General features: G+C 35.2%; 1 protein-coding gene across 3 annotated transcripts in view; it reads right to left on the bottom strand.

The window, feature by feature from the left end:
* DZIP1L (DAZ interacting zinc finger protein 1 like) overlaps nt 1-7,975 on the bottom strand; it is a 54,964-nt gene extending 46,989 nt beyond the window's left edge. The window contains exons 1-2 of one of the 3 annotated variants that reach the window (XM_074301620.1): nt 7,756-7,975; nt 7,505-7,631 (exon numbers count right to left, since the gene is read on the bottom strand). The gene's annotated coding sequence lies outside the window, so the exon portion shown is untranslated. Of the gene's footprint in view, nt 1-6,412; nt 6,437-7,504; nt 7,632-7,755 lie in introns of those variants that run through there. The other 2 variants (XM_074301622.1, XM_074301621.1) reach the window with 2 other exon arrangements.
* Between the last annotated feature and the right edge of the window lie 4,065 nt (nt 7,976-12,040).

The following is a 12,040-nucleotide window of genomic DNA, read 5'->3' on the forward strand; positions in this document are numbered from 1 at the left end:
ACCACATCTTGCCTTTTTGCATCTTTTCTTGCAAGAACTGACAGAAGACAAAGCTAAATCTAACTGCTCCAGGTTACCTAGAAACCAAGCCACCAAGGAATAGAGAAGTCCTCCTCATTACTCAGGTTTCAGGTGCTTTCTCATTACCATGCTCCCTTATCCACAGCCAAAAATAGAGAAATAATGTAGAGATAGGTGAATTTCCCTGAAGCCCCCCTATCTGCTTTGTTTTTAGGAAAATCTGAATCTTTACGAAATATATTCAGATGTTTGCGCTTCTTTTGTGTAAGAAATGTTCCAACCCAAGAATAATTATCATTAAACAACAGGACCCAAATTAATTTCATTTTCATAGAGAAATTTATCTTCTGTATCAGTATGTTCATATTACCCTATGATAAAGTATTATAGTTCATATTGTATTTTATAAAATTTCATTGAATTGCCATAATCAAAGAAAGTACCAAGTGGCCAATCTACTGGTAAGGAAACATCTTCTGTCCAACTGGAACAGTCCATGAAAAGAAAAATAAGGGAAAAAAATGGAAAAAAAGTTGCTAGAACTTAGAAAAATTCTGAAGGGCAGTCCAGTATAGTAGATACAGAGATTTCAAAGCCATGAAATTCTGCCTCTGATATATACTGGCTGTGTGACACTGAGCAAATCACCCATCCTCTCAGTGTCCCAGACTATGGCTGATGAACTTCGAGGAATTCCTTGTACCAATGAAATCACAAGTCTAATCCCTGTCCTATTATTTTGTAATATGTCCCATTCTAACTGAGTCGTTCAACGTCTCTGGCCTGTAAATCAATTTCCTAAAATTTCAATGAAACTTCTTCATTAAGATGAAGGCAAAGTGGTTATGAAAAAACATTTTGAAGGTATTGGCTCAGATGAGTGTATCTTCAAGTAAGCCTGCCTCAAATGTGCCACTTTGGACCCAAAAGAAGAGTCGCCTCATGGATACCATCCTAGAAAGTCTCTAGTTTTTTTTTTTTTTTTTTTTTTTTTTTTTATGGAGAGTTTCCAAAGATCCCCACATTGGAGATATCCATGTGTGAGGGAGTTACCACACTGGAGTTGAAAGTGAAAAGTGTCAAGTGTTTGAAGATGTTGATAATTGTGACAAGTTAATATAACCTGTACAAAGTAAAAAAATAGTGAAACAGAAAAGCCAGTCTTCTAAGAACCCATACAATAAATGCCAAAAGATTCATGATCCTTATTACATGAACCCACAAAGGATTTGCTTTATGCAAGGTGATTGAGGAAAGTCAATTATAATAGCATTTATACATTACTTTAAAGTTTTCAAAGAACTTTAAAGAAATCATCTCATTTGATCCCCACAACAACCAGAGGAAGTAATAACTGTTGTTAATCCCATTTTGCAGATGAGGAAATTGAGGCTGGAAGAGATTAAGTGACTTGACCAGGATCACACAGCTAATATTTGCCACAAGATTTTAATTCGGATCTTCCCCACTCTAAGTCCATCACTATATTTACTGTGCTTCTTAACTACCTAGACTCCTGTAGACTTACTTCCACCCAGGCACAGGTTTGCTTTATAACAAGCATAAAACAATGGAAGTTAAAAGCAAAAACTAAACCTTCAAAGGATTTTTAAGTATAAAGACCATAACACTGCAAAGGCTGTCTAAGATTTGCTTTCCCCTAATTAAACTGCCTATGCTCTTTTAAGCTTACCAGGTTCATTTAATATTCATTCAATAGATTTTTTTTTTTATCAACCATTATGTGCAATGTGTTCTACTAGGTGCTAAGAGAGATGCATATATACACTGACCAGGTATGGTCCCTGCTCCCAAAAAACTAATTATCTAGTAGGGATAGTCTTATAATTCCAGATAAATTTTGTTGAAATTGTTAACTTCTGATGCTCTTTCTAAAAACTTCATTTTGTAGACCCTCCCTTTCAAATAATTAAAACTTCCTCCATGCTCTCATCCTTACTAGGATCATCACCCTTTTATTCATCCCTTCGGAGTCTTCTGGGTGACTAATTTTCCTTTATCCTTCTATGTGTTGCTGCTGCTGCCATATCTAAATCTTCTGAGTCAGGGAAAAATCTTCTGAATCTAGTTGACATGTCTCTAATATGATTCCTTTGAAATATCATGTTTTCTACCCTTTATTTTTACTTTTTTGTATTTAAATTTTTATTTTACTAGGTGAAAGGGGTACTTCAATTGTTACCTACCCTTAATCACTGAATGGGGGCAGCCTCAGTCAATCTGAGACCTGGGAAAGACTTTCATTTCACTTGCACTTCATGGCATCATTTCCCTGATGTCATGGTCCACTTCAACAATTTTTATGTGACTGGTAAGATTGCACTTTAAGTTGATGGATCAGTGAATTTGTTTACTATGTGATTTGTTGTTCAATCACTTTATTTGTGTCCTACTCTTTTAGATCTCATTTGGAGTTTTCTTGGCAAAGATCCTGGAGTGGTTTGCCATTTCCTTCTCCTGCTCATTTTGTAGATGCAGAAACTGAGGCAAACAAGAATAAGAATCACACAGTACTAAGTACCTGAGGCTGGAAATGAATTCAGATCATCCTGATACCAGGCCTGACACTCTATAAACAGTGCTACCTATCTTTCCCTTACAATGTAATATTTTCTTTTAAATACTATATTTTGCAATAAAAGGAGAGTGGTATCCCTAGTTTCCTCTAGATATATTACAACATACATTTTCTCATTAAAAAAATGTTATGCCACAAATTGTTAGCCTAAATTATACCTGTAATAACAAGAACTCTTAGTTCTATAATCCTATTTTCCCAGCAGGTTTTGTCAAATAGTGAGTTCTTATCCCAAAAACTTTGGATCTGTCAAACACTAGATTACTATAGTCATTGATTATTTTGTCCTGTGAACCTAACCTATTTTACTGATTGACTACTCTATTTCTTAAGCAAAAAAAAAAAAAAAAAAATATATATATATATATATATATATATATATATATATATATACAGTAAGTAATTTGAGTTCTCTGAAAGTCTCTAAGTTACTCATAAATCACTAATAACAGAAACTAGAGCAATAATCAAATTTCTAATAGACTCTCTCTGAGTCTTATTAACATTTTTATGACAAAAAATACTTGAAATCATAGAATCTTAAAATTGTAAGGAACTACATAGAATAATAATATAAATATCTAGGAACCAATTCTAATGGCATTTTCAGGATGAATATTCACTCAGAAAGTAAATGCTACAAACAAGAATTTGATGTATTGTTTTGTTGATTGTCTAGATTTGAGAAAGTGATAGGAAAAATGTTAATAATGTAGGTAAAATTTTAAAAGGTGACATGGGTACATTTTTTTCCTGGAGAGTCAGTTACTAAACATTAACGAGCACACTCCTGTTAATTTCTTACATCACAAAATTCTGCACAGCACTTAACACAGGTTCATCTAGTTCAGTCTCCCAATTAGCACAAAACTTCCTTCTAAGCAATCACTGACAGGTGCTCATGAAGTCTCTGCTTGAATTACTGTGCTAACAAGTAGCTTACTACCTGGAAAAAATAACCTAATCCTTTATAGAACTACTCTACTTCCTAGAATTCTCCAGTTTATATCAAAATCTATTTTTATTTTTTAAAAAACTATATATCAGATTTCACAAAAAATCAACAACTAATTTGAAAGCAATTAGTTATATTTTTAAAGAAAAGAAAAGGTCAACTATAACTACAAATCAATTCATTAGTTCATCTGTAATTCATCACTTACCCTCTTTGGCTGCCTCCATTTCCTCTTCTGTAAAATAGGGGTAAAAATAGAATCTACCTCTCAGGGTGGTTGTGATGATAAAATGAGATTTGTAAAGTATTTCGCAAATTTTAAAAAGCTATATAAATGCCAAGTATTATCACAACAATTGTTGAGTATGAAAGGGAGACAGAAAGCACCAGGTTTTTTTTTCCCTTGTTTATTTATTTTTCAGTTCTATTTTGCCAAAACATATCATATAATATATTAAGTGTTTTATTATATGATCTTATTCCTAACTTTCCATGTTTTTATTTGATGATTTGTTTTGTTGATGTTTATATTCTTGATTATTGCTTTTTGTTGTTTATTTATAATCATTTGTTTTGATTGGTGGTGTTTTTAATTTTTAAAAAATGAAGAAGTTGGTAAACAGTTGTATGACTAAATTCACTATTATTTCTTAATATACATAGAAAACAATACTTAAATATTCCTTCTGTTTCTTTTTCATGTTAAGTGAGAGAAGAATTCAAAAAGGCCATAACTACTGCTCTATCTGTAGTACAAAATGTGATTATTTGCATGCTCATCAGACAAACTTCTGGCACCTATCCAGGGAAGAAACAAGCCCATAGAGAAAACTGCTAGCCTCAGGTTATTAGCTCTAATTGTTGGGGCAACCAAGGAAACAACAATACTTCGTTTACAAACACTGCTATGTACACATGAAAAGCAACCAGAGTTTAAAAAATGAAAGTGGAGGCAGAAAAGAAAGGTGAATGGGTAAAACAGAACAAAATGAACTTAAAATAATAATGAATTTGGGAGACTAAAAATTCCTAACCAATTTCGAAAATATTTAAAGAACTTAATCTTGACATTTAATCTTTCTTCTTTCTCATTAGTATTATACTCTTGGGGCTTAATAAATCTCTCAGGATCAGAAATGTGCTGAGACAGAGGAGTATATTGAGATAAAGAAATTTCTCTTGTTGCTTCCCCAATTCTAAAAGCTTTCAGTAAACACTTGTACAAGACTTGGGTACCTACGGAAATTTTTGGCCTGAGATTAGGGACAAGAAGGGGTAAGAAAGAGGAGGGTAGAATGGAAATATAACCATCCAAAACTTGGAGGAAAAAAAAGCTTCTATTATCAAAGGGAAATTCTTTTAATTCTCTTCATTCAATTTAATAATTCAGTTTTAGAACAATTTATTAGACACCTACCATGTACAAGGCATTGTATTAGGTATTGAGGATACAATCAATAATACTGTGTTTTCCTTTCCTTATAATACAAAAACAAAAACGCTCAAAGATTGGAATTCATTTCATAGGTAAAAGAAATATCTAATAAACATTTCTACCTGAATGTCCCCCTGGCATATTTTAAAACCAAACTTGTCTTTCCTCCCAATATACTTATTTATGGAGTGGTCACCACCACCCTGAGGTTTAAAATTTGAGAATCATATTTAATTATTCCATCTTTCTCATCTCTATCCACATTCACAGTTACAAAGTCCTGTGTCCTCTCCCATAACTACATAGTTAGCATCCATCCCTTTCTTTCTAGCTCACAGTGCCCCAATCTAGTTCAAGCATTTATCACCTTTCCCTCTGTCTGTTGTAACAGTGCTGCACCCTCACCCTCAGACTTGATTGTCCAGAAAATGGGTAAGGCTCAATCTCTGCCTACCTTGATGCAGCCTCCAGATTTTTGGCTACAATGACTTCACCTCTAGGTCCCCTAAGTACATAAAAAGGCATTTCCATATGGAAATGGGTCAATATAAGTACTATTGTGATTGAATATCCTTATCTTGTTCGGGACTCTCTGAACTGCTCCCTGCTTTCTATAGTGTCTCTTTCTGGGCAAGTAAAAAGATATTGGAGGGTAATGGTGGGCAGAAGTGAGGAGGGACGGAGAAGAAAGGAACTGACTGTTGAATGATCTGTGCGTACCTTCATTTCATCCCCAAACTAAACCTGAACTAACAAGGTACTTGCTGGCACAGTACTAAGACAAGGCTAGGGTTGTGAGTTATTTGTTTTCTTTCTTTTTAAAAATTTTCCACATTAGGAGATATCAAGAGAACAAAAAAGAAAACATCAATAGGTAAAACAATCTAAGGGGGGGTCATTTCTAATACTAATCTATGAAGTTTTCAAAAACTGAGAATGAACATTCACAGGCTTTGCAAACCACATTAACTGTTCCTGTTGCTGCTATAGATCTAAGCGGTTAAAGCATTAGGAAGAGGAAAGGCCGAAGAATTGAAAGAATGTTTCTGAAATAGGGAAATCAGTAAATAAAAATTTTGAGAAGAGAAAAAATAAAGATTCATCTTTTGGAAAAGAGAAAATACAAATGAATGTCATTTAAATTTTAAAAATAGATGGAAAAGTTAAAAGAAAATAGTAGTTGGGCTAAATTGTGCAATCGATAGAGCACTGGCCCTAAAGTCAAGAGGATCTGTATTCAAATCCAGCCTCAGACGCTTAATGCTTCCAAGCTGTGCCACCCTAGTCAAATCACTTAACCTCTTAACCTCAATTGCCTTGGAGGTGGGGGGAGAGAAAAAAGAAAATAGAACTTGATAGGGCCAAGAGAAATAAATATTCTTATTTAAGTAGGATAATTTACCTTGGCATATATTTCCCAAGTAGGTGGAATTCATCAATTTTTCTCCTATTTAAGGGAAGAGTCCAGAACTATTTATCTGTTCTATGAAGATTTTTAATATTGACATCACAGCTGGTCCTAATCAATTTGCATATTTAAATGTTAATATATTGACTGAAATATGCTAATTTGCAGGATTATTGCTTGTAAATACTATAGCCACATTACTAAAACATATATATATGTTTACTAAACTATGATACATAACTATATACATATATAGATAGATAGTATAACAGTATATGTTATTATACTATACATAGTATACTATACTGGTATACCATACATATACTGTTATACTATGTATATAATATATATAAAAATACTAACTACTGTAGTATACTATATAAATAGTATATATATATATATATATATATATATATATATATATATATATATATATATATATATATCCTATAGTATACGTGTGCATAGCACTCCCTCTAAGAAGTATACCTTACAACTCAAGTTTTACTAGTAGCTCGGGTCTCTCAGGAGGAGATTCGTCAGATTTAAAGGCACCCTTAATGTTCAAACTCTAAAATAGCTCCCAAGTCTCTACCCAGAAACTTACCTTTAACAACCACCAGTAGGTACAATTAACTCAAAGAAAAAGCATTCATTAAAATTATACGTGTGTAGTAGATGTACATATATACATATACTATACATATAGAATAGATAATAATATGATATATAATTATATGTGATATATAAGATACGGATATATATATATATATATATATATATATATATATATATATATATATATATATATATATATATATACATACATACATATACATACACACACACCTTAAGACCAGCAACCACAAAACCTTTTCCCCGGGGAAAGAGTACGTACAAACGCCTGCGAGGAGGAGGTACAAACAATTGTGTTAAATAAAGCATGTAAGTAGTCCATGGGCAGAAAACTCCTCTCTCCAGAACCGCAGAACCCCACCGGTCCTCCCCCTTCTAAGGTCCTCCCGCAGCTCCCCTCTGGGTCTCTCTCCTCTCCTTAGCTAGCTCCAAACTGCTAAGATTAATTACCTCCTGAAACCGAGTCGGGCCTCCTTGCTGACTGCCCCTGGATGTCTGTCTAGAAAACGTGGGGTCTTGTTCCCTGCCTCGCCCGCTTTACTTCCGAACTGCTTCCTTCTTGACACGCCGTCTCTTCCTAGGCAAGAAGCAAGACGTGCTGTGGGGGCGGAGGCAGGCTGTGGATAGGTAGAGGAGAGAAGAGGAACCCCCCCCCCAGTCCCAAGCATCCGTGGTTGGAGTAACAGGGCCCGCAGCTGTACCTTGCCACAACTCCCGCTACGGAGGCTAGCAGGCTTGGGGTTGTTCAGTCATCTCAGTCACGATCTCATTTGTAGTTTTCTTGGCAAAGATACCGGAGCCGTTTGCCGTTTCCTTCTCTTTCCTCTTTTCCTCGGCCCAGGAGACTGAGGGAAACATGCTCAGCAACTCGTCCAGCTCACCCAGCTCGTAAGTATCTGAGGCCGGATTTGAATTCGGGAATATCAGCCTTCCCGTCTGCAGGCCCTGGGCTTAGCTTTCTAAAAACCAGAAGAATGATCAATTATCATCTGTTCAATGGCAGTTGTCCAGATTCTCAGAGAAACTTTCCCCCACTTAATAAAGAGACAACAGGAACATAAACTTTATTTATTTCTGCAATGCTGTCAGCTAGAGGGAAGGGGACCCAAATCCCTTCTACTACTATACACAAGAACATAAACACGTGATTGAATTATAGTTCCAAACGCTTAATGTCTTCTATATATCTCTGCAGTCACCTTTTACTAGTTTACTCAGGACAGAATGCCTAGAGAACCTTACACATATCCCCTTCACCCAAACCCATTCTGAGTGAGGCACACAAAAATATAACTCTGACCCTGATTAATCAGTAGTACTCTCATTCATCCTGTTCTTCCTCAATTAAGTTGTCTTAGAGAAAGAATGTGTCCAAATGGATCCCATAATCTGAAATTCTCTTTCAAATGTCTATTAGGTTCCTATTAGGTAATCTGAAAGAAAGTAAAAAACTGGAGAAAAACCTTTTTTTGAGGTCTAGATGTAGAGCTGACTTATACATTCCCTTGTGAAGAAATTCCCTCTACCAAAGTAGATCAGTACTTGTTCTGCAACTTTAAAAGTTATAGAGTATTGAGTGACTGAAACAGCGGGGTGGTACAGTTGAATGGAGTACCAGGCCTGGAGCTAGGAAGACTCATTTTTCGGAGCTCAAATCCAGCCTCAAACAAACATACACACTACTTGTGTGACCTTGGACAAGTCACTTAACCCTGTTTGCCTCAGTTTTCTCAAGTGTAAAAAGAGCTAGAGAAAGAAATGGCAAACGACTCATGTATCTTTGCCAACAGCATAGCAAATGGGGTCATGAAGAGGCAACAACAGCAACAACAACAAATAGAATTACTTCTACAGGGATACACAGACAGTAAATATAACAGGTGGGATTTTTTTGCACAAGGAATTCTGCTAGGCCCTGGGATTACAAAAATAGATGCAACAAAAGCCCTGCTTTGAAACAGCTTCCAACATAATGTCTGAATATATAAATAGTCAAATAAATATGAGCAAGTAATTTTCAAAAAAAAGAAACCGAAGTTATCAACAGTCACATGAAAAAAGTGTTCCAAGTTACTAATAGTTATACAAATTAAAGAAATTCTAAGGTTCCACCAAAAACCCATCCTATTGGCAAAAGTGACAAAAGAATTAAAAATGACAAATGTCAAAGGGATTGTGGGAAAATAGCCATACTAAAATTATTCTTGGTAAAAGCACTTGATCCATCCATTCTAGAAAGCAATTAAAAACTATAGTCAATAAATAAATAAATAAATAATTAAACAAATAAATAAATAAATAAATAACCTGCATAACTTTTGATCGCAGGCCAAAGATATTGTTTAAAAGGAGGAGGAGGTAATGGGGGATTAAGTTGTGCAAAGACCCAAACATACAAAAATATTTATAATAGCTCTTTCTTTAGTGGCAAAAACCAAACCAAAACAAAACAAAACCAACCCTGGAAACTGAGAATATGCACTGATTGGAGAGTGGCTAAAGAAATTTTGCTATGTATTCTGATGGAAGTCCAATTCCACTTGATCAATGATGGACAGAATCAGCTACACACAGAGAAGGAACACTGGGAAATGAGTGTAAATTGTTAGCACTTTTTGTTTTTCTCCCCAGGTTATTTTTACCTTCCGAATCCAAGTCTTCCTTTGCAACAACAACAACAAAATTCGGTTCTGAACATATATATTGTACCTAGGATGTACTATAACATATTTAATGCCTGCCATCTAGGGGAGGGGGTGGAGGGAAGGAGGGAAAAAATTCGGAACAGAAGGGTGTACAAGGGATAATGTTGTAAAAAAAAATTACCTATGCATATGTACTGTCAATAAATGTTATAATTATAAAATTAATTAAAAAAAATAAATCTCAAGAAACAGGGGAGGAAAATTTAAAAAAAAAAAAGAAATTTTGCTAAATGAATTTCACTGTAATAAATGACGAAATGACAGTCCAAAAGAAGCCAACAAGGTCTCTATGAGGTAATAAAGAGAAAAGTAAATAAAATTAAGAGAATAACTTATGCAATGACAATAACATTATAAAAGAAAAGCAGCTTTGAAAAAATAGAATTCTGATTAATACAATGATAAATCATGATTCCAAAGGAACCCGAAATGAAGCTCACTCCCCATCTCCTGACAGATAAACAATGGCCTCAAAATGCAGAATGAGACATTTATGGACAAGGCTAATATAAGTATTTATCCATATTTATTATGATGAAGGAAATGGGAGGGAGAGAATATATCTGTTAATTAAGGAAAATTAATTAAATTTAAAAAACAAATTAGTAGATAAACAGATGAGTTAAAATTTGCTGAAATAGATAGAAAAATAAGGAAAGTACAAAGGAAGAGTCTAGGAAAAGTACTATCACTATTTTGAAGGGGGAAAAACTGCATTTTCATCTGAAATATGCATGCAAATAAACCTAAAATACTAACAGAAATAGAATAACGAAAAATGATGCTTTTAAATTGCTTTTTAAAATGTAAATCTAATTTAAATTTAAATTTTAAAATTGCTTTGTAAAAATGCAATCATCCCCAAATGCTACCTTTTCTAGAGGAGACTAACAGAGTTCCTTTCCTTAGCATGGTTGAATCCCTGTGACTCTGGTAAAGTCTTCTTGAATTACCTTATGAATAGCCCAGAGAAAAAGGAAAGGCAAGAATAACTGAAAAAGAGAAGAAATGCCTAAACTTTAAGGGAAAGAAATCATACCAGCAAGTAGAATCTGGGTAGTGAAATGTGAGACATAAGGGGCCTTCGTGGGTTGCTTAGTGATGCAGGACATTACAAAGCCGCTAATATTTAACCAAATGAAGTCAATGTGAAACAATCCTGCTCTAACTTGGGGATATTAACCAATCTCTCCCTTCTCCCCTTCTAAGTTAAATTCTTAAGGTAGTTTGCCCACATTCTCCCGCAGAATTTTGGGAGTTTCAGTCTTCTAAAACTTAAATAGGATGGGCCGGCCCCATATGATCAGTGTATCTTCTACCTCCAGCCCCTCTCTTCGTATAAGAAAATGGGAGGAAAAAGAACACATACACAATAAAAAACAAACATATACACATGCACAATAAAAAATAAATAAAAAACCAGAAGACCAGAAAGACGTCTTCTGCTCAGTCTCCAGGCTTTCGTTTTCAAATTCTTCTACTCTTGGACCAAATCCCTTGTAGCTAAGGAAAATCTCCCACCCCCATCCTCAACCTCTCTCCATTGCTCTGGAAAATTCAAAGTTCCCTTTTTACTGGGAAGTTGCTATCCAAACAAAATAAGAAGCTACCGGGCTCTTCCTAGGAGACGGAATTTAGAACATGGAAAACTGTGCCCTACCTTCAGTCCAGGGGAAAACAAAACAGCTGCAGAAGTTCCTGTGGAGTTGTGGTAAAAGGCATCCTGGGGGAAAGGCAATTCACTCCTACGGGGCTTGCCTCTTGGGTGGTTAGATTCAAACAGATGAGACCAACCCATCCTCCCTCCCACCAGTGGGAGGGAACTGACAGCATCAAGACAAGCTATTTTTAAGTTTGTTTCTGTTTGGGAAAGAAAAAGAAATCTGTAGTTCTCTTAGCTAAGGAAAAATACCAGGAATCCTTTCTTAACAGTATTCAAATGTGTCCTTTTACTCTGAACCATAATTTAGGGGTAATGATTATCAGTAAGGAGGGAGTAAACCAAGATGGGCCTTTCCCTCCAAGGAAAAGGACCCACATGTGCAAAAATGTTTGTGGCAAACCTCTTTGTAGTGGCTGGAAACTGAGTGGATGTCCATCAGTTGGGGGATGGCTGAATAAGTTATGGTAAATGAATGCTATGGAATATTATTTTCTATAAGAAATAACCAGCAAGCTGATTTCAGACAGGTCTGGAGAGACTTACATGAACTGATGCTGAGTGAAATGAGCAGGATCAGGAGATCATTGTATATGGCGACATCAGTATTATAGGACAATC

Source organism: Sminthopsis crassicaudata, chromosome 3 (assembly GCF_048593235.1).
Source record: "Sminthopsis crassicaudata isolate SCR6 chromosome 3, ASM4859323v1, whole genome shotgun sequence".
Lineage (NCBI taxonomy): Eukaryota > Metazoa > Chordata > Mammalia > Dasyuromorphia > Dasyuridae > Sminthopsis > Sminthopsis crassicaudata.